Here is a 27,571-nt window from a genome sequence, read left to right as displayed (position 1 = left end):
TTATGAATCATGATGCTGACAAGTAAGTCAGATTTATAACATTAAACAAAAGCTGATAGGAGTAACTTCTTCCTTCATCCATTGGGAAAGGACACTGGTGTTCTGTAGACCAGAGCTTCTCTTGCCAAGGTAAATGTAAAGCTGGAAAAGAGACTTAAAGATAGCCAGTTTGAATTTCATTTTTCCTGAGACAAACAAGATTCATTTTTTTTTTTTTTTGCCATGAGAAGTCCCCATCCTATTTTTCTTTAGAGCTGCTTGCTGCTTTCTATAAATTCCATTGCATTGTTGCTTTAAAGTCTATTCGTATTCTATTATTAGGTTGTTATTATCCTGGCCTTTATTATAATGAATCATAATACTCTGTGGCTACATGACATTTTTCTTCTTGGATCATCCTGCTTAGCCTCATAAAAGAAATTAATCAAGTTACACCTTTAAGGAAAGCATTAAGCTACTTCATTGTAAAAGCAAATTGTCTTTGTTTGCTCTGATTGCAATTGTGTGCAGTTTCCAAAAGAGGCATGTTAAAATATCAGGGGAGATTTCAAATTGTCCATTCCTTAAACTGACTGGCGGCCCCCCCTCCATCTTTTTTTAAAAAATAGTGTTTTGAAATGCTAAGTTATATGAGAAAGATGGATGCTTTTGAAGCACAACAGAGATCAGTGTATATATTAAATATGTATATATAAAGCTAGTCTTTTCCTAGTACAGTCCACAGTTTTTAGATGTTTGTCAAGAAGAGGTCTTGGTAATATTGAGCTGGCCAGGGTTCTCTTGTTCTCCTTGCCCAGAATGCTTGCAGGAGTCTATGCAGAAGCCACAGAGATGAAATGTTTCTGACAATATCTCATAATGTGACTCTTTGTCACCCCCTGCCACTTCTTCCACTTGGATAATTGTTACAGTTCCATTCTCTGCAGAGGGAAACATGAAGGGAAGTAATTATCATATTTAATTTACATATGAGGGAGGAAATTTCTAATAATATCTATTGGGTTTAGATATCAATTTAGGTTTTTTTTTCCTCCAGTGGAGATCTGCTAAGTACTTGGCACACTACCCCATTTCTTAAATTTATGCTTCAAATTTTCTGTGTCTAAAAGAAGAAAATGGTAAGGAGATAAAGAGGGAATTTCTGCCTTGAGCTGTCTTTAGTCCATCCACCTGCCATCTGTAATCATGGCTGTTCACAAATTCAGCATCACTTGGGTCCATATCAGTGCAATCTAGGCTGATAACGGATGATTCTCACATTGGAGACACTCCACATACAGTCAGGCCTTTGGCTGTATACCTTTTGACTTAGTGTCTGTGTGTGTCTAGAAGCAAGTAAAGAATAATCTTTAAAATTGCAGCCATAATCATGAAGTATATACACGCCTGGAAGACCTCAAAGCAATTTTTTCCTGTATGAAACAGATATTATTGATTTAGTCTTATTTGAGAAACAATTCATAACTGAGATGTGAAAAAGTATTAGAGAATGGGATCAAGAGTCACAACAGTCACTTCTAATTCCCATATACAATTCAGGTTCTTTTCTTTAACAATAATTTTGATGCACAGCAGGAGGGTGAATAATCCCCGCCCCCCACGCCCAACAAAGCTGTTCACATAAACTTGTGAACATGTTACATTACATAGTATGAGGGACTTCTCAGGTATGATTAAGTTAAAAATTTCATGATGGAGAGATTTTCCTGGATTATCTGAGGGCACCCAATGTAGTTAAAAGGGTCCTCCCTCTTACAAGATAGGAAAGAGAATCAGTTATAGAAGAATCTGATGTGATGATTGAAACAGAGAAAGAGATTCTTGAAAATGCTACGTTGCTGACTTTGATGATGCAGGAAGGGGCCACAAGCCCAAGAATGCAAAGGAGCACTTGAAGCTGGAAAAAGCAAGGAAACAGCTTCTCCCCTGTGTTTGAAGGAACGCAGACTTGCCAACATCTTGATTTTAGCCAGTGAAAGCCATTTTGGACTTCTAATTTCTAGAACTATAAAATAATAAATCTGTGCTGTTTAAGCCACCTAGATTGTGGGTAACCTGCTATAATGGCAATGAGAGGCTAATATATTCACTAATTGTGATTAAAGGAGGTATAGGGATTAAGATTACATACTCTAGGTCTGGCCTGTCTGGGTTTGAATCTTGGTTCAGTAGGGGGACTTTGAGCAATTTAAATAGAGTCTTTGTGACTAGGTTTCCTTATCTTTAAAACAAGTACACCTATATCACATTAGGTGTTATAAGGATGAATTATAGAGAGCTAAGAATATGCTGCTACAAAATATGTCCTCAGTGTTGAGCCATTTGAGTTAAAAATAGCAAGAGTTAAGCAATCATAGATTAGGGGAATTTTATTTTTTAAAATAGGCATACAGCAGAATTTTTATTTTATTAATCACAGGATAATTAGCAATTCATAGCTAAAGCTAATATTATTGGCCTCCATCTCTTTATACGAAAAATGTGGATCTATATTACATCTGTAGATGTGGTACATCTCTCAATTTCCTATCAATTTTGATTCTCTGCCCATCATTGTGTAAAGACTACCCCTCTACTTCTGCTTAGGTTTTAGTTCATTATATAGGAGTTGTTTGGCTCCTGAGCTCTAATTTACAAAGTGAAATAAGATATCTATTCAGGGATTCTATAAAGTTTATTAATACTTAAATATATTGGATTTTAATTCATTTTACCAAAACTTATTGTCGTAGACAAACTATCATAAAAAATCCCCATAAACCAAAGACCTTGGTTTTCATGCCACTTATTGGGTGAATGAAGGAAAGAATAAAAGTACTAGAAGTAATAAAGGTGGAAGAGTTTGGTTACTCACTTGCCTCTTTGGGAGGCTTATTGACAGAAAATGTGTGGTTTCTTCATGTGTGATTAATGTTCTAATGGTCCTTTAGAAAAATAGATGGTAAGAATAAAAAAGGTTGACCCTACTCATGTTTAGAAGAAAACTTTCAGAGTCTTGATTATAAGATACAATAATGATAATTATCTGAACAAAACTACTCTACAATTACTTGTTGAATCTCAAAAGTGGAGAAAGGAAACAAAACATAATCAGATGAGTCAAAAGTGATCCTTTGTTTTCAGGACAATATATCACCTTGGTTGGTGAGAGGAGCAAAAACAGAGAGAAGGAGACACATCATTTTTTTTTTCTCCTCAAACTCTTAAAGATGTTTTCATCTCGAACATATCACCCTTGTCTTCCTGAGTAGCCAATACCTCTTTATCACCAGTTCTCCCCAAAACAAAACAATCAAGGACCCATATTAGATCATGAAAAACTCAAGAAAGAATGTTGGTAGTGAAACCAGACAGAGGATGAAAATACTGAGGGACTGAAAAACCCAGAAACATGCTAACCTTTTCAAAGTGAAGGCCAGTGAAGCCCCCCTTGCTCTGGAAAATATGGAGTGATTTCTCTGGATGTGTTATAGAAAACATCTGGACAGGAGGGACTTGATTTAATTTCTTCTAATTTGTTTTCTTCATGACTTCTTTGAAAAGACTTTTTTGATCAGAAGGATCACTCAAATAAATTTTATACCACCACAACAAGCCAGCATTACATGGAATCACACAATAATTGATACTGAAGTAACCTAATTATTTTCTCTGGTTTATTCCCAAAAGTCCTATTCAATTTGCTATAGTGTCACAAAGAATTTCAGAGGCCAAAGATGTAAAGAATTCTTCACTCACTCACTGAAAACGTATTGTGCAGTATGTAGTGTTAGGCACTCTGCCGGCCACTGGAATGTGTTAAAATAATTCCTTTTAATAGTAGATGAGAAAATTAGAAAATATTACTATTGTTAGATAATTTGTTTACAATTTGGGAAAGTAGCACAGGAACTGGATGGATAGGCTGAGGAAAGGCAACAGATAGCTTCCAACCAGAACACAAAAAATGAAACAATAGGGAAAGCTTTAGAGACAAGCACCCAGCATAGTTCAAAGATCTTATAAAAATCTTTACAGGTCCAAAATCATGAAATCTGACAAAATAGTGCAGATACCATGGGGTCACTTGAATTTTGTTTTATTTTTAATGTGTTTTCTTCCCATTGAATGATTATCTTAGGAGTCAACAATTTTGACAGCTTTGACATATTTGTATTTCTATTCTTCTTGGAGAAATAGTCATTTAGAAAACATTCTAACTGTTACGGAATGGATTTGGAAAAAAAATACCACTGAGACCCCTGAAACAGACCCCTAAACCTCCGTGTCAAATAAAAATGAGCCATCAATGTGTTTGCTGCTCCACTTGTGGGGCTAATCAGTCTGCTTAGCCTTAAAGGATGGTCAGGGTAGTTAATGAAGAGCCAGGGGAACTCGGTTCCATGGAGCAGAGAGCAGTTTACAGTGAATGCAGGGTGATGCAGCTTATGGCCAGTGCTAATACATTAATCCCAAATCAGTTAACCAGTAGAGTTTAAAGAACAACAACATCTAAATTGGGCTTTGAATAATTGATGACAGCAGCTGAACTATTAAAGAAAAATGTATCTTTCCTCAAGGAAGCCTATATCCCTGTAATTACTAAGCTTATTTTCTCTGATTGGATACAGTTTTTTACGAGAATATTTTTTTTTCCTCTGAAACATGAAGAGGAATTCCAGTGACATGTTTTTGATGGAAGGGATAGAAAAGTGATATGCTTTAAAAAGGCTGGTTTCAAAAACTGCAGCTCCCAATTTTGCTGTACACATAGGTATACAACAGGAGAGGAACAGACATTGAAGATTAACTTTTCTGCTGAGAGTTGGTTGGTGCGATGGTGGGATAATGAGGGTGTCCACCACCACACAGATTCTGAGATAAAAAGGAAATGATTTTTACATCAAATCGAAGGACAGGTTTTTAAATATAGTGATTACAAGGAATCTTATAAGAGAATGGAGTGTAATTCATTATAAACTTGTGAATCATTGCCTCTGATGACAGTGATCTCCCTAATCTTCTAGTTTTGACCCTCAGAAAGAGTATTGTTTGTGGAATCAATTTTTGCAGAAGTTTGAAACAGTGCATGATGTAAGTGACACTTCTGGATCAATTTTTCCTATTACCTCTTTTTCTTGTGCATTATAGATGTTACATTTTTAATAGTTTCCATAGAAACAGTTAATGTTGGACTTTTAAAACTGTAGTAGTAAGAGGTGAAAGAACAAGAAAGATAGTTTGGGAATGTATGACCAGCAGATGTGTTGAAATAAAGTTAAGGAATAATCGAATAGCACAAAGATTTCACAGATATGGCATAAGGCTTTACAACTTGAGGAGTAAAGATTGGACAAGAGAGAGTCTCAAGTCCAAAGTTTGGGCATTAAATTCTGATCCTTTTTACCTATGTGCATACAGTACCTCAGGATTCTGTGGTAGTCTTCTAGCTGTCACATGCTTTACTAATTTAATTTATATAAAATTTAATTTATATAAAAAGGCACAACAGAAATTGGTGATGCATTCCTTGTTTCAGTAAACACATATAAAATGCCTATCATATGCTAGGCTCTCATCAGGGTGTTCAGGATCATTCCACAAAGCAGAGAACGTCCCTTCGCAGAGCTTACAGTTGGGATTCGGGTATAGATAGTAAATGGGGTAAAATGTTTTAATTGATATGTTTTGTGAAGAAAAGGGACACTTGAGTGAGCTAAGAGAGCTAGGCAGTTGGGTTATAATACTGAGGAGGATGGTCAGGGGAAACTTACTGAGACCATGAGTAAATACTTACAAAGGAATTGTATCTGTGAGCCATGGAAGTAGCTGGGGAGACCTCTCAGGCAGTAGGGACTGTGCCAAGGCAAAAGACCACCTGCTTCTTCCTACTACAGCAGGAGTCTGGTGCGGCTAGAGTGGAGAAAGCAGGTTAGCAGGTTGTAGGTCAGAAAGGTAGCTCTAAGCCAGTCATTTGAGGTTTTAGACCATTATAAGGATTTTGGCTTGTACTCTGAGTGAAACAAGAAGCCAGCAGGTCACTAGTTCTTAAAGCATGGTCCCTGGCCCAGAACACCAGAATTGTCTGGGGAATTATAAGAAATATGAATGCTCAGGTCCCACCCACACCAAAATTTCTGGGGATGGAACCCCATACTCTAGGTTTTAATCGGTATTCTAAGTGATTCTAAAGCATGTTCAAAGTGGAGGACCACAGCAGTAGATGATTCCAAGCAAAATGACAAAATGATCTAACGTGGTCATTCATCTTAAGACTTCTAGAAATGGACCAAAATTTGGACATTTTTGAGAGTAGAAAGGATCCCTAAAAACTGATCTACAAAAGATTATAAGGTGAGATTTTCCTGGTCAAACCAGAACATGGGAGGCCATAAGTCACTTATTTATTCTGTAAACTAGTACAGGCCCTTCTTTAGAAAAGAGATCTAGGCACCAAGGCAGGCTTCTACCAATTGAAGAGAAGAGGAAGAAGGAAAGCACTGCAAAGTACAGCTTCTCAGGCTGGGACATATTCCTCTCATGTGCAATATCCAGCCTGAAGTTCATGAGAAGGACATCTCACTAGAAAATATAGACAGCTTACCGTACATAATCTGCAATGATTTAAAACGAAGCTGGAGCTAGAATGGGATTTTTATGGAAGCCTGACCTTTGGTCTTACTCATTTCATTACCAAGTATTTTACTGCTGACATTTAGTCTAGGCCAAAGTTTGTTCCTACGCATTTTGAAGTCATGACATTTCATCATGTGGTATTTTGCTTTTGATTAAGGTGCTATAGCATTAGTTGCCTTGTAAATTTAATAGTGTTTCAATATTTTATATGAATATGCTCTTTTAGAAAAAAATATGGCTCTGTAAAGGTACTATCCAATATGATATACAATATCCAAACGAGGAATCTCTCAAGAGTAAAGTGTTGCTATTATCAAGGGTGGGCTGAAGTGCATTCTAACCAAGCCCCACCAGACACATAATATGTGAAAGCATGAAGTGCAGAGCCTAGGACCAGTGACCATGCTTCTTGTACTCTTACCTTCTCCCTGTAACACGGTGGAATGCTTCAGGTCTCAGGAGGGCTCATTTCAACTTGGCTGAACGTAGAGATTGAAGATGACAATCTTCACTATTAAAAACATTGCCTAAGGAAAATGTAAACCAGCTAAAAATAGAAAGAAACATATAATTTAAGATTGAAAAGAGATTAAGGATGGAATCTCCTGCTTCTTAAAGGCAGCCCATGGACCACCTGCATAAAGGTCACCTGGAGAGTGCTGTAAACAGACAATCACAGGCTGTCTGCCAGACCTGCGGAATCAGAATCTCTGGGCAGGAGGTTTAGAAATCTGCATTTTTAATAAGCAGTCTAGGTGATTTCTATGCACAGTGAAGTTTTTGAAGCACTATGGTATGGACAGTGTCCAAAAGCAATATTATTATCCAGAGCTACAGAAGGTAAAGATAAGAGCAATTATAATGCTAAGATAATTTTCCATGTTTAAACTATTTTGTTTTGAATGACTTAGTGTAGAGAGAAAGAGGTAAAAAAACGATATGCTAAAACCCAAAGGACTCACTGCAGCAAGTCGGAGGAAATGTTAAAAAGCTTGAGAAACAGCCAAATAATTGCTGGGGGGATGGAGGTTGGGGGTGCCTGCTTGGACCTCTCATGGGAATAACTTCACATTGCTAATTTACAATCACATGCTGCATCTGTCACTTTTACAAATCAATGAGAATGCCCACCCTTTAATAGTATGGGGCTGCTTGCAGTGGCTGCTGGTGTGGGCCATCTAGACAAGACCTTTCAGAATGTCAGGAAAGAACCTCAGTGACGCACATTAACACACACACACTCCTTTATGTCACTTCCAATTTACTTTATCTTAAATTGTCAGCAAGAAGAACTCACACCCATATTAATAACTAGAGGTTTGCATTTAGGCCAAGAAAAATAAACCCTGCTGATAGCTCTGCAGACAGCTGGTTTGTTCGAAGTAGAGCCAAAAAAAAAAAAAAAAAAAAAAAAAAAGACATGGCTCTTTGTGGAAATTTTATAATATTTTGGGAAGGGACTAGTGGAAGAATGGTTTCAATGTCTTTGTTTAGGAAAGGCGTTTTGAGAAAATAATCAAGATTGTCATTAAACATGATTTTTTACTATAAACAGCAGGAAAAAGGGAAACGCTATTAAGGTAAAGTCATGATAAGTTTCAACCATCTGGAAATGGAACTATGTTGAAGAGCACCTAAAATATTCTTTTTTACTTTTCTAAAGACAAATGAAGAAATTAAGATGCTGCTTCTGTGAATCTAATTCTGATTAAGAAGCGAGAAATTATTCACAATGGGAAGTGGTTAAAGTGGAAATAAGCACCAACCATAACTAGACATGCGACTAAGGCATTTTAAAAAACAGATTTCAAAAGCACTTAAATGAAGAAATAAGATTTGCCTTTTGTATGAGCCTTAAAAGGGAATGTTGCTCAGAGAGTAGGGTAGGAAAACAAACTTCAGTTTGGATAGTCTACATTCAAATGGAGAAGAAAATATTTCTCAGGGAACTGATTTAGTTGCAGCAGAAGGTTTCCCAAAAGCAGGAAATTAAAAAAAAAAAAATGTGGAAGAGGGGCACATAGCAAGGAATGAGAATAAAAGAGTTGCATAGACTTAGAAGAGCAGTATCAAGAAATGAGAGGCCAGAGTTACTGAGGCCTGAGGAACTGCTAAAGATAATAAAAGGCTGTGTAAGCTATGTTCAGAGTCACTGTGAGCAGAGAAGGGATAGGCTCCCTGCTCGGAGGAGTAGTACACTGGTAACAGATGACCAAAATGTTACCAGATAATTGATTTACTCATCTTTATATGCCTTATGCTGAGCACAGTGCCTGTCACCTATCAAGTGTACCACACATGTGGGGGAAAAGGATGGATGAAGAGTTCAGGAGGTGACAGTGATTTTGAAAATCGAAAAGCCATGGAGTAAACGGGAGTTTTACAGGAGAAATGTCAATACCAATATAAAACATGAAATTAATCAAAGAACTTGGTTATTTTTAAATTAGAGCTCTCTACAGACCTAGAGGAATGACATCCCAAGAAGGCAAGACTCTGCAGATCTGATATTAGAACCATCATTAACAACGTTCAAGATCAAAGTATAAAGGTTTCAGAGATGCAATCAGAGTACTAGCCCAAAATTTCATAAAAGGAAAGAGACGGATTTGGGGTATTTCAGAACAGTGATAGACTATTTCTGCCATAATACTACAACACCTTATGAAGTAGAGAACTTGGAATGATTTAGATTAAAAAGTGATATTTAGAGTCTATTAGATAAGGAAAGTGTGCTAAAAACTAGTACAACTTATTTTTAATAGTATTCCCTAATCTATTCATGAAAGAAATGCTATCATCATTGTGATTTCAGTAGATCATCCTGCCAAGCTTTTTATACTTAGAGAAAAGGTAGAGAGGTATAAACTCGATGATGATGCAAACAAATGGATTCATAATTCCCAACCATATTCCAATAGGACCAAAATAAGACATTCTCAAACTGTGCTACAGGACTCTGTGTTTGGCCTTGTCTTGTTCAATATTTTGATTGATGGTTTGAATTAAAAACAAACTGAATGGGTATTTATAAAATTTGAATATGACACAAAGCTAGAGACAAAAATAATAGTATACTGCTAGTCCAAGTAAAATGGCATATGCTTATCTTAATTCAGGTTGTTGTAACAAAGAACAGTAGACTGGATGGTTTATAAATAACAGAAATTTATTTCTCACAGTTCTGGAGGCTCCAAGTCTGAGATCACGATGCCAGCACATTCAAGTTCTGGTGAGGACTGTCTCTCTTCTAGGAGGCAGCCGGCCATCTGTTCCCTGTGTCCTCAAATGGTAAAAGCAGTGAGGGAGTTCTCTGGGGTCTCTATTATAAGAGCCAATCTCATTCAAGAGGACAGAGCCCTTATAACTTAATCACCTCAACAGTCTTCACCCGCCAATATCATCACATTGTTGGTTAGGATTTCAGCATATGAATTTGAGAGGGATAAAAACTTTGAGTAAATAACACCTCTTCTTTCTCCTTTCTACTAAGTCAACAACAAACACTAGAAACACAAGAGACAATCAGAGAACTCTGAAAGGTGATAGGATAGATTGAATAATGTCCCCCAAAGATATCTACATCCTAATACCTGGAATCCAAATGTACCTTACATAGTAAAAGGGATTTTGCAGATGTGATTACATTAAGGATCTGGAGATGAGGAGATTGTCCTGTATCATCTATAAGGGCCCAGTGTAAATCCTTCTAAAAGGAGGCCAGAGGGTCTGAGTTAGGAAAGGAAGGCTGTGTCATGAGGGAAGCATAAAGAATTTGAAGATGCTGTGCTGCTGGCTTTGAGTATGGAGAAAGGGGCCACAAGCCAAGGAAGGCAGGCAGCCACTGGAAACTGGAAAGGGCAGGAAACAGAGCTTCCAGAAGGAATCAGCCCAGGGTACACTTGGATTTTAGCCAAATGGAAGTGTTGGACTTCTGAGCTCCAGGACCATAGGAGAATAAATTTGTGTTACTGTAAGCTATCAAATTTCTGGTAGTTTGTTACAGCCTCAGTAGGAAACTAATATAGATAAGAGGAAGGAGAACTGATTAGGGACTCCAGTACTAGAGGAAAAACATAATTGGCAAGGTGTTTCATGACCTCCTCTTCACCACCCAACAGACGAAGGTGACTAGTACAGATTCCAATCCTTAACCTGGTGGCCCAGATCATTCCTCATCTTGACCAAACAGAATAGGACAACAGCTAAAATGAAATAGAATGACAACACTAAATGGCAGAATTTAGAGAAACTATGTCAGTGGTACAATGTCAGTGGAAATGTAAAATGATAATCCCTCTGGAAAACACTTTGATAGTACCCTGTAATACTATACTTGCAACTCCCATACAATGCAGCAATCAACCTTTTGGGTGTTTGTCACAGAGAAATGAAATCTGTGCTCACACAAAAACCTGTATACAAATATTCCTAACAGCTTTATTCAACATAGCCTCAACTGAAAACAACCCAGATGTCTTTAAACAGATGACTGGTTAAATGAATTATAATGCACCTGTAGCATAAAATGTTAGTAATAAAAAAAAATGAGCTATTAATACATGAAACAATTTGGATGAATTTTGAGATAATTATGCTCAGTTTAGAAAAAGTCCATCTTGAAAGGTGTTTTGATTCCATTTATGTAACATTCTTACAATGACCAAATGATAGAAATCAAGAATAAATTAATTGTTGTCAGGGCTTAGGGATGGTGGGAAGAGGTGGCTATAGCTATAACAGATCATTTTGGAAAAGGAACTTTTTAAATGTTGACTATATCATATCTATATCTCACACATAGTATAGTTTTCAAGGCATTACTGTTCAGAGAAACTTGCAAAGGGTACATAGGATTTCTCTGTATTATGTCTTATAACTATATGGTGAATATATCTCAGAGTTTAGTTGGAAAAAAAGACTGAAAAAAATTCATAAGTGATATAATATTCATCAATGGTCCTAATAATGAATTTTTCACCTCTAATTTGTTATAAAAAGATTTTATTTATTCTTTTTCACAAATATTTTCACTGGGAATAGAATGCTAGGATGACCTTTTTGATTTTTTTCTCTGCCTTAAAGATGTCATCCTATCATCTTCTGGCTGGTATACGTTTGACCCTTAAAATATATGGGTTGAACTGTGGGCATCTACTTATACACAGATTTTTTACAGCATGGTTCTACAAATGTATTTTCTCTTCCTCATTTTTTTTAAGATCTTATTTATTTATTCATGAGACACACACACACACACACACACACACACACACACACACACACAGAGCAGAGGGAGAAGCAGGCTCCATGTAGGGAGCCTGACGTGGGACTTGATCCCAGGACTCCAGGATCATGCCCCAGGCTGAAGGCAGGTGCTAAACTGCTGAGCCATCCAGGGATCCCTTCCTTATGGTTTTCTTTCTTTTTTTTCCTGATCCTTATGGTTTTCTTAATAGCCTTTTCTTTCCTCAAGCTTATTTTACTCTAAGAATACAGTATATAAAACGTGTAACATACAAAAATATGTGTTCATCTACTGTTTATGTTATCGATAAGGTTTCAAGTCAACAATAGGGTGTTAGTAGTTAAGTGTTTGGAGACTCAGAAGTTATCTGTGGATTTTTTATTTTTTTTATTTCTAAAGTTCAGAATCTCTGTTTCTAAATAATAAAAAACGAGTAATAATTGGGGAGTGGGCACCCCTAATCCTTGTGTTGTTCATGTGTCAACTATAGTTTTTGATGAAAAATGCTGTTACATTTTTGGTAAGGTTCCTTTTTTCTCTCTGGCTTCCTTTAGGACTTTGATTTTTCACATGCTTGAATAAGATACATTAAGGTGTGGTTGTTTTGTTACTTTGTCTGCTAGGGTTTCTCTGCACCAACCATTTCAGCAATCTGGAAAACCTGAGCTAAAATCGGGTTTTGGGGGATAATTCCATAAAAGTCAGTTGTAGGGAAACAGTTTTGAAGGCAGATTAAGAACCACTAAACAGTCCCTTCCTCCATAAAAGCACCAACAACAGTGCAAAATGGCCAAAATCAAAATTTTTCTGAGCTCTTCTAATTAATCAAAATCCTACAACAGTCAAGAAGCATTTATTCAAGAAAAATGGCTGAATGAATCTTGGTATGAACAGCAAGATAATGGCATGTGAACTTGCCTTATATCTATCCTCTTCTTCCCAGTTTCATGGAAGCCTTGAAAATTATTAGCTTCACAACCATGATAGCTGTGAAAACCAGAGTCTAGCAGCCACTGGAGGCACAAAATCAGTTTGGAGCTACACTAAAATCTCTATCGCTAAAGAATTGTTATCTTTGATTTACAAGACAGCTCTCTGTAAATGCTCATTTTAAAGGATTTGTCTCTATATGACCTGACTCAGACTTCCTCACTGGAAAAGTCCCTATCTGTAGAGTGTTGGTTGAAAATAATGTAAAAAGTTTAGGAAAAAAATTCTTAGAAAGTGTTAAAGAAGGACAGGAAGAAGGAAAAAAAAGGCAAAGTGGGGCGGGGGGAGAAAGATCATCTCAACTTCTATAAGGAAAATAGAAAGTACAGGTTGACAGGTGGAAAAACAATAGAGATATCAGGAAGCAAGGACTGAGAATGGACCCTTGTATCTAGCAATGTGGACATTATTATGTATCTTTACAAGAACACTTTTAATAAAGTGAGAGGTCTAGAGGTTAAGGGAGAATGGGAAATGAATTGCAAACAAGTACTTAAAATCTTAGAATTGTGATATTTTTGGTTTCCTCAGTACCTTAGTTAGCCACTTCATTTTGTAGGTGTGGAATGGTAACTCCAATAAATTAACCAAAAGACATAGCTAGTTAGTGACAAAGAAGAAGCTAACACCCACGCTTTTCTTACTCCCATCTTAAATATCCTTCAGTTACACAAGATTGCTTCCTTCTGAAAAAAAAAGTAGATTATTATTACTCGTTTTTTATTATTTAGAAACAGAGATTCTGAACTTTAGAAATAAAATATTTTTGCTTTGTCCAAGAGGAAGCTGGCCATTATTTTGGTTATGACATTCGGGAAAAGACGAAAAACCAGAAATTACTCCCCACTTCCCTTTTTCATTACCACTCTCTTTTTCAAAAACGTAGGGGTGATTTGCCCCTAGTTACCATTATACAGACACTGTATTCAGTTATTCTTTGAACTGTGAATGTTGGCAGCCAAAGGACAATTTCATTTTTGTATTTTGATCACTTTTCTTTATGGACTTAACTCCACAAAAGAATATTATCTCTGGTTCTTAAATCTTTTGCTCAGAGTGAGTTGTATTTTGTTTTAGAATAATAAGAATTGAATTTCTCTTTTTACTTAAAATCAAAGCCTTTTAAAGGACTCTCTGCACCCCCTCCCGTTTTTGATGTTCTTTAGAGAATATATTCTGGTGAATAATATAAAGTTTTTATCTATGTATCACCCAGCTCAGCATGATCTTGTAGAAGAAAATGGAAAGAATAATCCACAGTGGTCAAGGAGCTAAAGACTAACTTGATCCATAATTAAGCAATACATTCACATGGCTGAGCAAAGAGCTTGCAGCTACCGCTCATCTCTGATGTTCTTTTACAAGGCTTATCTCCATTTGAAAGCTTTCTTTTAAAACATTTCTTTGGCAAGTAGTCTAAATTATTCACTGCTTCTAATATTAATTTTTGTTATATATTTCTAGCATATTCTATACAATGGGACAGAAACATTTTATGCAGATTTTTAATTAAGATTAGTCAAAGCCACCATGCTAATAATAATAACAAATAGACACAAACCATACATATACACTGTGTAGTTCTGGCTCATTAGATAGAATATGTAGCAAACAGCAATCAAAGCATCATTTCTTTGAACATTTACTTTAATTATGATACTATATACTACATATAATATTTATTCTAGGGGTGTGTAGAGGATTTTAAGATGAAAAAGTATAATTATGGTAATTATGATTTGAGGGCTTTCTTTCTTGAATATTTCCTTTGGAGATTTGTGTGCCATGAAAAAATATTAAGTAAAAAAAAAGGCTCTGGGCATGAACAAACACTTCGTATTTTAATAATCCTCATCGTATTCAATGCTGCTGCCATATTAGCATATTGTCATTTCTGCTTTTTTCTTTTTCTTAAAAAATCTATTTGCATAATTATGTAGAGTGCAATCTCTCTCAGGTTGTTCATGGGTATGGAGCACTTAGCATTGCATATTACTACAGGAGATCAGCTTCTGCAGATATTCATGACTTTTTGGATCTGAAAAAAAAATAACTATATAGTTTTTATTATTTCTGATTTTTTGTGAGGAGGAAACCTTTGGCACATTGGAACAGTGAATGTTCAATTGTCTTATTTTCTTTCTGAAATGCCATAGATGTCATATACAAATACATATGTCTAGACAGGTGTTAATTTTTGCTGTAATGATTAATAGTTCTATGAAATTCTGACTCTCCATTTCTCGGTTTTTATTCAGGTAATAAATGAGGTATGAATACATAATAAACAATACCAAAAAACTTAAATACTGGACTAGTTTGTAATGATCCTTAAATAACACATGCACGTAAACACATCCATACACACACCAATGTATACTTACATATGATCAATTGCCTACACAGGGAAAAATATTTCTTAAATTTGCAGTAAATAGTTTTTTTTTTTTTGCAGTAAATATTTTGAATGAAGTTGCTAATTTATAGCAATTTGTCGTATAATTATTTTATGGCCTTTATAAAAAAATAGCTACATGTGTATTTATTTATTTAGTTATTTTGATTTTTTAAAAATATTTTATTTATTTATTCATGAGAGACACAGACAGAGAAAGAGAGAGGCAGGGACACAGGCAGAGGGAGAAGCAGGCTCCATGCAGGGAGCCCGATGTAGGATTTGATCCCAGGACTCCAGGATCACGCCCTGGACCGAAGGCAGGCGCTAAACCGCTGAGCCACTCAGGGATCCCCTACATGTGTATTTAAAAAGAAAAAAAATGAAGCAAAATGGAAAGTTCCAGAAAAGAAAACAAAAATTTACTATAAATCTCACCATCCATCACTCACCAATCAGTTTTGGTGACTATCAACTTCATCTCCCTTTATTCATACGCAAGCAGTGTAAAAGATAGGAACAGTTTGACACATGACATAGCATCGTGCATAGTGCATAGTATTTTAAACTTAACATTAAGCTTAATATTATTGATTTTAACTGAAGAAAAGGACCTGAAGTGAGATTACAGAATTACTGAAGCTTGTGTGTGTGCCGCACACACGTGTATGTATGCAAGACATACATTTTAAAAACAGCTTTTAATTCAGAATAAAAGTATTTTATTTTTAGTGAAAATGTGAAGGTTAGTAAAAAAAATCTTATGTAGCTTACACAGTAAGTGGGAGAGCTGGAGGATTATGTTCATGACTAATGTTCGGTGAGGAATATGTAGAACCATATCAAAGATCCAATGGGATTAAAACATCACTTACCACCACTCCTCTCATTCATATCTGAGATGGTAGAGTTGTTACTTAATAAATATTACCACAGTCTGAACATATTTGGCCAGCCATTTAAGAAGGGGAACAAAACAAAGCCAATACACCAAATCCAACAACAAAATTAAACAAAACTGGGTTTCTCACATTTCTTGCCTTGGAATTGAAAGACTCATGGGAAAGCCTACCAGATCCTGGGCCATGTGCCTGCAACCAGCTGCAAGGTGAATGAGTGAATGTTCTTAGTTGTACCTCCAGTAAGATGGGACTCATGGTACGATAATTTATTAGGTTGTTGTCATTTTGAAGGATTGGATGGTCACCTATGATGGTTATCCATTCCACATCTCTTGTTTCCTGATAGTCTTAAATCTCTTTTTTCATTTTTCCTCCTTTTCATGGAGCACACTCAGTAATACTTACTGAGAAATTGTACTTGAGAGGTAATATTTTGATATTTGTATGTATAAAAAGAGTTATTTTAACTATATATTTCAAGACTGAAAAATATTTGACTCCCTGCTAAGAAATATGAAGAAGATACCACTCACACTTCCTCCCACATTTGCCCTTTTAGCTTCCATTTTTCCCATTTTTAATTATTTTATCATTTTAACATTTCTAAGAAGTATTAACATTCATATTATTTAATTAAAATTCCTTTAGCTCTTTAATCTTTAGTTTTGGCATACATGGATGCAACTCTGACTAACCATTCTTTTCTCTAGTTTCCATTTCCCTAAGCTCTTTATCATGTGTTATTTCTTGTTTGACTACATTTCAGTATGCAAGAGTGAGAAGTTCTATCTTTAAACATGAAGGATAACTTCCTGCATATAAATTTGGGATAACAATGATTCTTAGAAATTTACGGATACCTCTACATTTTCTCGAGAACTGAACATTTCTTTGGAGACCTCTAACGACACCTGACATCCCCTTTGAATGCAACTTGCTCTTTCATTCGTGAATACCTATGTGATTCCTCCTTTATAGTTAAAGACTGAGGAATTTACCAGAGTTCCATGTATTTATATAGATTTCTCTGTATGCATTTTTCCTAGGAACACTCTAAGACAGTCTGTAGGTTCAAGGCTGCTGTATTTCAGTACAGGTTAACTGTGTACTTGAATGTTGTGTTACTTGTTTGTTCTCTTATATATTCAGATCTTGTTTACTTATGATAGAATTATACTGATAAATGCATTATAAGTTGAACATATCATGAAGTTGAAAATGCCTTTAATACACCTATAGAGGGATGCCGGGTGTCTCAGTGGTTGAGCATCTGCCTTTGGCTCAGGTCATGATCCCAGAGTCCCAGGATCGAGTCCCAGATTGGGCTCCCTACATGGAGCCTGCTTCTCCCTCTGCCTGTGTCTCTGCCTCTTTCTGTGTCTTGCATGAATAAATAAATAAAATCCTAAAAAAAAGTACACCTATAGAACATCATAGCTTAAGCCCAGTCTACCCTAAACTTGTTCAGAACACTTATATTAGCCTACAGGGGAACAACATTATCTAACACTGGGTCTATTTTATATCAAACCATTGAATATCTCATGTAATTTATTGAAGACTGTACTGAGAGTAAGAAAACAGAACAGAATGATTACATGAGTACAGAATGGTTTTAAGTGTATTATTTGTTTACCTTTTTCATCATGTGGTTGACTGGGAGCTGTGGCTCTCTGCTGCTGCCCCTCATCAATAGAGAGGATTGTGTCACTTACTGGTAGCCTGGGAAAAGATCAAAATTCAAAATCTGAAGTACAGTTTCTAACTGAAGTCATTATACCATTGTAAAGTGAAAAAATTTTAAGTCAAACCATTAAGCGGAGAATGTATTTTAATATCTTTTGTTGTATCCATGTTTTTCCATAGTCATGTTCATGTTTTATTTTGTTTTCTGCTCTTATTTATGTGATTTACTTCAGCCCATCCACCATACTTTTGACTTTGTTTTCAGTTATGTTCATTTTTATATGGTGCTTTTAATGTGACTTTCAGTACACATGTTATATTTTTATTGTTCACTTGCATTTTTTCCCCTAAAATCTAGGATTTCCAACTCTTTCTGTCCTTTATATTTCATTTATTTGAACATTTGTGACTCTTTTTCTATTTTGACAAAGTAAAGTGACTATACTATCTAGTCTGTATCTGACATTACCTATGTTTCTTTGAATAATTCTTTTCATGATGTCTCTTCTTCAATTGGCCTTTTTAAATGTTCTCAATCTTCTATAAAAAGCATGCTTTAATGTGTGGTTTTTCTGTTAGAGCTTTTGTGGTTACTTAACGAAAGACACAACTACATGGCCCTGGTGGCCTTCCCCTTTTGATGGCTTAGCTGAGAGCTGGTTCAGTGGACTGAACTGGTCTGCAGAGAGGCAAGGTCTTTAGCTCATGTCAGCATTCCTGGTATGTAAGATTGTTTCCAGGGTTCTTGGTTTGCATATCTTGACTTCAGTATTCATATTCCCTAACATTGTTCCAGGGCCTAGAGATCACTTGAGGTATTATTGTTGCTTCTTGTAGGGATCAGCAAACACTACAACCCAAGGGCCAAATCTAGCCTGCTTCCTATTTTTGAATGGTATGTGAGCTAAGAATTGTTTTATATAGTTGAAAAAATCCAAAGGAGAATAATGCATGCAATATGAAAGTTATATAAACTTCAAAATTTAATATTCATAAGTAAAGCTTTATTGAAACCTGCCCTGCTTATTTGTTTATATACTGTCCATGTCTGCTTTTGTACTGCCACAGCAGAGTAGAGTAGTTGCAAGAGAGAACATAGGGCCCATATTTCTCTATAAAATGCATTCTATCTGGCCCTTTACATTAAAAGTTCCCTTTACTCAGAGAACTTAGATGTTCCCCATTAGCCATGTTAGGCTTACCTGTAAATATGCAACATGGTATTAGGCACATCCTCATTCTTGGAGTTCTCTGGTACATGTTCCACATGCTGACATGGTGAGACCCTCTATCCAAGAACTTTGGCTTTGTTGCAGATGGAATATTTTTGTCCATCCTGTGTTATAGAAAAATGAAAGAATGGAGAATTATACTCACCGTACTATTTCTCTGCTTATAAAATTTTCTTAGATAAGTTATATGTTATATTGGGATCATATGATGCTGTGGAATGTGCCTATGACCCTCTTGCAGGGTATTACTTATCATTGAATGTTAATTACTGCTAATGGAAATCATGTGGGGTCAAACTGCGCATGTCATGGTGGCTGGAAGATCTAGAACACTCTTAAGTAATCTACTGCCTCTATTTCATTTTTGATGTTTTTGTATACACTTACCCTTTTTTCTTTTTTGATCTTTATCTTCCCCACCATTCTGAGATATCAAAGTGGATCTCTACTGAGCCTTTTTAAAAAAATTTTTGGACAACCTGGATCTCATAATTAATCATGATCATTTTGTATGCCATCTTAACTGGGAAAATCTGTACCTTATCCCTGATCTCTCATTTTGATTATCATTTAACAGCAAATGATCTTAAAAGTTTCTTCTTTAAGCCATGACATTTTCTTATTCCCTTTATGAGGGAATGTTTTCTTTTAGCCAGTAATTGGTTTCTGTTGGTGGTGAGATTTGAAGAAGCAGAGGAGAACACAGGCAACAACCTTTTTGAACTTGGCCACAGCAACTTCTTGCAAGATACATCTATGAAGGCAAGGGAAACAAAAGCAAAAATGAACTATTGGGACTTCATCAAGATAAAAAGCTTCTGCACAGCAAAAGAAACAGTCAACAAAAACTAAAGACAACCTACAGAATGGGAGAAGATACTTGCAAATTACATATCCAATAAAGGGCTAGTATCCAAGATGTATAAAGAACTTATCAAACTCAACAACCAAGAAACAAAAGTTCCAATCATGAAATAAACAGAAGACATGAACAGAAATTTCTCCAGAGAAGACATACACATGGCCAACAAGCACATGAGAAAATCCTCCACATCACTTGCCATCAGGGAAATACAAATCAAAACCACAATGAGATTAGTGAAAATTAACCAGTGAAAATGTTGAAAATTAACAAGACGGAAACAACAAATGTTGGAGAGGATGTGGAGAAGGGGGAGCCCTCTTGCACTGTTGGTGGGAATGCAAACTGGAACAGTCATTCTGGAAAACAGTGTGGACATTCCTCAAGACGTTAAAAATAGAGCTATCCTACGACCCAGCAATTGCACTACTGGATATTTACCCCAAAGATAACAGATGCAGTGAAATGTGGGGACACCTGCACCCCAATGTTTATAGCAGCAATGTCCACAATAGCAAAACTGTGGAAGGAGCCTCGATGTCCTTTGACAGATGAATGGATAAAGAAGATGCGGTCTATATATATATATGTGTGTGTGTGTGTGTGTGTGTGTGTGTGTGTGTGTGTATACACAATGGAATATTACTCAACCATCAGAAAGGATGAATACCCACCATTTGCTTTGATGTGGATGGAACTGGAGGGTATTATGCTGAGTGAAGTAAGTCAATCAGAGAAGGACAATCATCACATGGTTTCACTCATATGGGGAATATAAGAAATAGTGAAAGGGATCATAGGGGAAAGGAGGGGAACTGAGAGGGAAAAATTAGAGAGGGAGACAAACCATGAGAGTCTCCTAACTCTGGGAAACAAACAAAGGGTTGTGGAAGGGGAGGTGGGCAGGGGATGGGGTAGCTGGGTAATGGGCACTGAGGAGGGCACTTGATGGGATGAGCACTGGGTGTTATACTATATATCAGCAAATCAAACCTAAAAAAATGTAAACCCCCCTAAAAAAAGAGTATAAGGATTTTTTCTTTTCTTTTCTTTTCTTTTCTTTTCTTTTCTTTTCTTTTCTTTTCTTTTCTTTTCTTTTCTTTCTTTTCTTTTCTTTTCTTTCTTTTTTCTTTTCTCTTCTTTCTTTCTTTCTTTCTTTCTTTCTTTCTTTCTTTCTTTCTTTCTTTCTTTCTCTTTCTTTCTTCTTTCTCTCTCCTTGTTTTAAAAATGATATTTATTTGGCAAAATGTTTTAGGGGTAGTAAGCAAGACCAAAGGAATAAAATGCTTAGGAATGTCAGTTCTTTATGGGACAATTATTTAGAGAACATAAAAAGAGATTTTGTTTGTTCATTTAAAGAAAACAGCCTTAATAACAACCACAAGATATGAAGCAGTGTAGATTCAAGATCTAATAGCATATTTTTAAAAAGATTTTATTTATTTATTCATGAGAGACTGAGAGAGAGAGAGAGAGGCAGAGACATAGGGAGAGGGAGAAGCAGGCTCCATGCAGGGAGCTCAATGTGGGACTCGATCCCGTGAGTCCAGTATCACACCCTGAGCCAAAGGCAGGCGCTTAACCACTGAGCCACCCAGGCATCCCAAGATCTATTAGCATATTTGAGATTTGAATAAATCTCTTTTAGAGATTTATCTTCTCCTGAGCACAAAAAAAAAATCAAAATATTTATGGATGAGGTGATCAATATTTGAAAATTTTTTAATTGTTTTACCTTTGTTTGGAATTCACTTATGTCTAGTATCATTTTTAGGAAAAATATTAAAATTTTAACTATTACAAGTCAAACATTTTCTTTACTTCCTTTGAATTCATCTGTTTCCCCAGTTGAATAGGATTTGTGGGTATAAAGGAAAAGGATGGCACAGCACAAATTGGAAAAAAACTCTCATGACTAAGACAATTGAAAAAAGCAGATGTTTTTTGGATTATTTTCTTCTCAACACTTTAATGAGTGAGGATGTTGATAGCTATTGTTTTCTTTCCTGCCTTAGCAGTGGAGAATCATTAAAATGAAATGAAAAATGGAGCACCTGGTGGCTCAGTTGGTTAAGATCCAACTCTTGATTTTGGCTCAGGTCATGATGTTCAGGTTATGAGATCAAGCCCCACATCAAGCTCAGCACTCAATGCAGAGTCTGCTTGAGATTCTTTCTCTGCCTTTGCCCCACCCACCACTCATGTACTCTCTCTCTCTCTCAAATAAATATAATCTTTAAAAAAATGAAAAGAAAAACAATGCATACTGCAAAGATGTACAAAATTCTGCATTTCTACCGGTCCTAATTTGTAGATAAGTCTTGGAATATACTTACAGTGCCAGTTTTTTCCACATTGTCTACTGAAATCTATAGAATTAAGTTACAGTCTTCCATTATTAGTTACCATAGTAAACAAATTCTTTAATATATCTGAAGAATTTTCTCTCTCATTTAAAGTTAAGATATTTAATATTTATATATAGTTTGAGAACTTTTATGTTAACTTTTACATGAGTTAATTCAAAATGACAATTTAACTGGTAATAGATGGTTATGATTCTTGGGATATATTGTATGCAAATAAAGATCCTACATTTCCTGTTTGTTCAAGAAATAACACAGTATGACATAAATATTATGCCATTTCTCAATCATAGCGTTTTTATTATCTTCATTTTTATTGACTTCTATGTAGCTAACATATCACTATGAAAATTCATGAATAATATTTTCTATTTAGAAATCAGTCTGGGGATCCCTGGGTGGCTCAGCGGTTTAGCACCTGCCTTTGGCCCAGGGCGTGATCCTGGAGTCCCGAGATCGAATCCCACATTGGGCTCCCTGCATGGAGCCTGCTTCTCTGTCCTCCTGTGTCTCTGCCTCTCTCTCTCTCTCTCTCTCATAAATAAATAAATAAATAAATAAATAAATAAATAAATAAATAAATCTTAAAAAAAAAATCAGTCTCCACAGGGCAGCCCAGGTGGCTCAGTGGTTTAGCACTGCCTTTAGCCCAGGATGTGATCCTGGAGACCCGGGATTGAGTCCTACATCGGGCTTCCCTGCATGGATCCTGCTTCTCCCTCTGCCTGTGTCTCTGCCCACTCCCCCGCCCTGTGTCTCTCATGAATAAGTAAATAAAATCTTTTAAAAAAAGATGAAATCAGTCTGCACAGACAACATGATGATGGGAATGAAGGAGAATCTATAGCATCAATGAAATGGTAATATGTAGCTTTAATATTAATAAATTATTATATCCTCTTTGTAGGAAGGAATATTGAAATAGCTGTATTATTAATCATATATAACTAAAAGGAGAAAAGATTTTGAATAATTGAAGACAAAAAGGTATCTGAATATTTCCAATGTCTGCTAAATATAACCCTATCAATGGTAAATTATGTTATTTTGAGTCTCCAAACTTCCTTTCCCTCACAGATATTTTAATTAATTAATTAATCAATTATTTGTTGAAGTATACTTGACACACAATGTTAGGTTCATGTGTACAACATAGTGCTTTGACAACTCTATACATTATGCTCACCGCAAGTGTAGCGACCACCTGTCACTATACAACACTGTAACAATATCATTGGCTATATTCCCTATTGGGTACCTTTTATCATCATGACTTACTCATCCTAATTCCTTTCAACTCTTTTTTGTTCATTACTCCCACCCATCTGTCTTCTGGCAGCCATACTGTTCTCTGAATTTATGGGTCTAGTTTTGTTTTTTTTTTTGTTTATTTTTTTGTTTTGTTTTATAGATCTCACATGTAAGTGAAATCATATGGTATTTGTCTTTCTCTGTTTGACGGACTTTACTTAGTCTAATACACTCTAGGTTTATCCATGTTGGTGCAAGTGGCAAGATCTCATTCTTTTTTATGGCTGAGTAATACATATATATTAGATTAGATTATATATAATATAAAAAAAAAAGATTATATATAATATATATTATATATAGATTATATATAGATTAGATCATATAATAAATATATATAATATAGATTTTATATAGTTTAGATTATATAATATATAATATATATAAAATAAATTATATATATTAAATATATATTTATATATATTATATATTATATATATTATATGTATCACAACTTTTTATACATTCATCTTTTGATGACACTTAGTTGTTTCACTTGTCATATGACACACTCAGGGAAGATGACCACACAATGACTTCTACGTGAGTGTTCACAGCAGCATTATTCCTAACAAAAACTTTAAGCAACTTCACTCATCAAAAGTTGAATGGATAAACAAATTATAGTATCTCTATAATGGAAGACAATTTAGCAATAAAAATAAATGAATTACTGATACAAATAAAAACATAGATCAACTAGAAGACATTGGTTTTAATAAAAGAAGTATACACAAAATAATACATACCATATATTTGCATTTATAGGATGTCTAAAAGCAAGCAACCCTATCCTGTACTGACAGAAATCAGATCATGTTTGCTTGTGGCTGTTGGTGAGGGAATTGACTGAAACGGGACACAAGGTAACTTTGTGGGAGTGATGGAAATGTACGCTATTTTTATTGATATGAATATTACACAGATGTATACGTTTATCAAATTTGATATCATTTTAAGTGAGTACACTTTATTGCATCTTTAAAAAATGAGAATTAAATGTAAAAATAACAGCAACCCAGCAGACACACCATATTGGCTAAAGTTTGTAAAGTGACAGTTTCAAGTGTTGCTGAGCATGTGGAGCAATTTGAATTATATTTTACTGCTGGTGAGTAAATTGATGAAATCACTCTGGAAAAGAATTCAATAGTATTTACTTTAGACAAACTTTTGTATACTCTAAGACCCAGTGATTTCACTGTAGGGTAAATACCCAAAAGAAATGTAGAAAAATGTTTATAGCACCACTGTTTATAAAAGCCAAAAAGTGTAAGCAGTTTGAATGTTCATATATAGTGGAATGGATAAATAAATTACAACTGAGTATTACCCAGCACTGAAAATAAACAAACTACTACTACATACACCATAGATGAATCTCAAAAAAAAAAAAAGTGTTGAGTGAAAGAAGCCAGACACAAAAGAGAATATACAATATGATTCCCTTATGTAAATATGTAGTGTTAGAAGTCAGGATAGTGGTTTCCTTGGTGGGGATAGTGACTGGTAGGGGCATAAAGGGATTTGAACAGATAATATTATAGTTTTGGGTGTTGGTTACCTAGGATATCTACTTTGTAAAAAGTTAGTGGAGCTTGATGCTTATATTTGTATACTTATCTATGTTATACTTCAATAAAAAGTTTATCTGAAAAGTTGAAAAACTGGATGGAAAAGAAGATGTTCATTCTTGTAGCAGTTTGAATATAATTCTGTAAATTCTGTGATGTCTATGAGAGAGTCCTGAGCCTTAGGTCTGAGAGGAAGTCACAGTTTTCATGGAGTACCCAGTGCTACCCTGGTTTCTGGGGGAGAACATGAAACAAAAAAACAAAATAAAACCCCAAAAATCTAAGCAAACCAATTTTATCCCAAAGATTGTAACATTTTTTTTGAGAGACAGAAGAAAAAATGATGAGTTATCTTAAATATCACTAGTGTACAAAAGGGCAGAAAAAAGTAATAACATATTTGGATGGGATTGTATATATTTCCAAAGGAGCAGATAATGATAGCCTATATAATTTCAACCTTGTCTTAGAAAATGACATCAAAGTACTTGGTAGTATTATACATAACATCGTGAAATGTTAGGATCGTGACTGATAAAGACACTGAGACCTCTGTTTGGTCCTTGTGGTACAGAGTTATTCCACACACAGAATTATTCTATTACATACAACATATATACAGCATGCACAAATAAAACTAGCACAGGCCCTTAGGGTCAAAAAAGAAAATATAATATCATTTTTTTAAAAGATAGAATTTTTAAAAGATACAATAATATCACCGTCATATTACTTTCACTGTGTTGTTGAAAGGGTTTTCTGAAATAATTTGAGGGGGAAAAATTTGTAATTCCCACTATATGTTAATTATTATCATTAAATCTTAGCCTTCACAGTAGCCAAAATCCAGCATAGCTCAAGTGCTAACTTTGACGTACATATTATGCTTTTCAATGAAGGTGTATGATATTGATACTTAACCATATGTATAAGCTAAGATTTACTCTGTGGACTTGGGAGTGATGAAAACTCAGTTATTGCTATTTTCTTTTATTTAGTTGGCACTTGTAGAAACACTCCTCTAGGCACTTGAATGACCAACTTTAAAGGTTTATAGATTTAATTTATACTTACCACATGCCCAAAGGGATCTGATGCCTCCACAAACTTAAGTAAGTTACACATTTGGAAAATCTTCAGATCAGCATGTTACAGAATAGGTTCTGCATGATATTAGTTCCATGGGAGGTTTAAAAAGGCTATGGAGGGGAAAAACTACACTGCGTGGTTAAATAAATTGAACACAAGTTAGTAGATTTAATTGGCAACATTGATTTCTTCAGCATAAGTAGTCAGGAAGACATGTACTTTGTGAATTCACAATACAAGAATGACATATCTAGAAAAAACTCCCTATTTCTCCTTTACTCACATCCACATAATTATGACATCAGGAGTATGGGGTTTTCCCCACACATCAAGCACTTCTCTGCAGTACCAGTTAAGTGTCTTACGATTCCATTCAATTCTGATACTAACCAGAGTTAGCAAAGACCCTATGGGTTAAGGGCTCAGTCTCATAAGACTGTTCCCCACTTTAGACACAGCCACAAGTATTAGGTCCTCACAGCTTCTGTCCAATTTAGCTGCAAATTGGAGGGTCCTATGACACCCCCTCCTTAGATTTGAGTAGTTGCTAGAATACTCCACCAGAGAAACAGTTACACTTATTTACCACTTTATTATATAATAAAGAATATGATCAAGTATATAGACAAACAGCTAGATGAAGAGATACATAGGATGAGGTCTAGAGGGGCCCCAAGCGCAGGAGCTTCTGTCCCCATGAGGCTAGAGTGCACCACCCTCCTGGTACCAACCTGAGACTTTATGGAAGCTTCATCAGATACGCAAATTGATTGTCTTCTCCATTTCCAGTCCCTCTGTGGAGAATAGGTGGTGGGTCTGAAAGTTCCGAGGTTCTTATCTTGATTTGGTCTTTCTAATGATGAGCCCTCATTGAAGAGTCACCTGGTTAGAACAAAAGACATTCCCTTCACCCGGGAAATACCAAGGGACTTATGAGCTTAGTGTCAGATGGTCCTGTCACTCAGGAAATTGTAAAAGTCTTAGGATTTCTCCATCAGTAACCAGCGGGTCAAAGCCTAAATTTTAAATCAAAAGATTTTCCTGGTGCCCCTATTTACAAGCTTTTAGGAGCTCTGTGTCAGGAACCAGGAATTATGTTTGTCAAATATATTTGGCCATTTGGTCAGAAACAGCTTTCTTCATGACACTTCGCTTAAGAATATAGTCCACCATATTTTGGTGGGGAAATGTTACTTTCAACCACAATATGAAAGAATGCCATTGAGGATCTTCCTGGTTATCCTCTTCAGTTAACTACTCTTAATTTCATATCCAGCTACCCCAAATCCCTTCTGATGACT

At 35.6% G+C, this 27,571-nt stretch overlaps 1 long non-coding RNA gene across 2 annotated transcripts; it reads right to left on the bottom strand.

The window, feature by feature from the left end:
- Positions 1-194: 194 nt before the first annotated feature.
- On the bottom strand, positions 195-26,456 carry LOC112650398 (uncharacterized). Of its 2 annotated transcripts, none has more exons than XR_003130134.3 (6): positions 26,256-26,456; positions 19,039-19,172; positions 17,787-17,872; positions 7,037-7,162; positions 5,777-5,892; positions 195-920 (listed from the first exon to the last, which is right to left on the bottom strand). It is a non-coding gene; the product is annotated as an uncharacterized LOC112650398 (long non-coding RNA). The 2 variants fall into 2 exon arrangements; XR_007401033.1 differs by lacking the exon at positions 26,256-26,456 and adding an exon at positions 19,608-19,817.
- Positions 26,457-27,571: the final 1,115 nt, after the last annotated feature.

The sequence above is a fragment of the Canis lupus genome, chromosome 11 (assembly GCF_003254725.2).
Source record: "Canis lupus dingo isolate Sandy chromosome 11, ASM325472v2, whole genome shotgun sequence".
In the NCBI taxonomy this organism is placed as follows: domain Eukaryota; kingdom Metazoa; phylum Chordata; class Mammalia; order Carnivora; family Canidae; genus Canis; species Canis lupus.
Note: the sequence above shows the minus strand (reverse complement) of the source record. Positions and strands in the feature narration are given on the sequence as shown.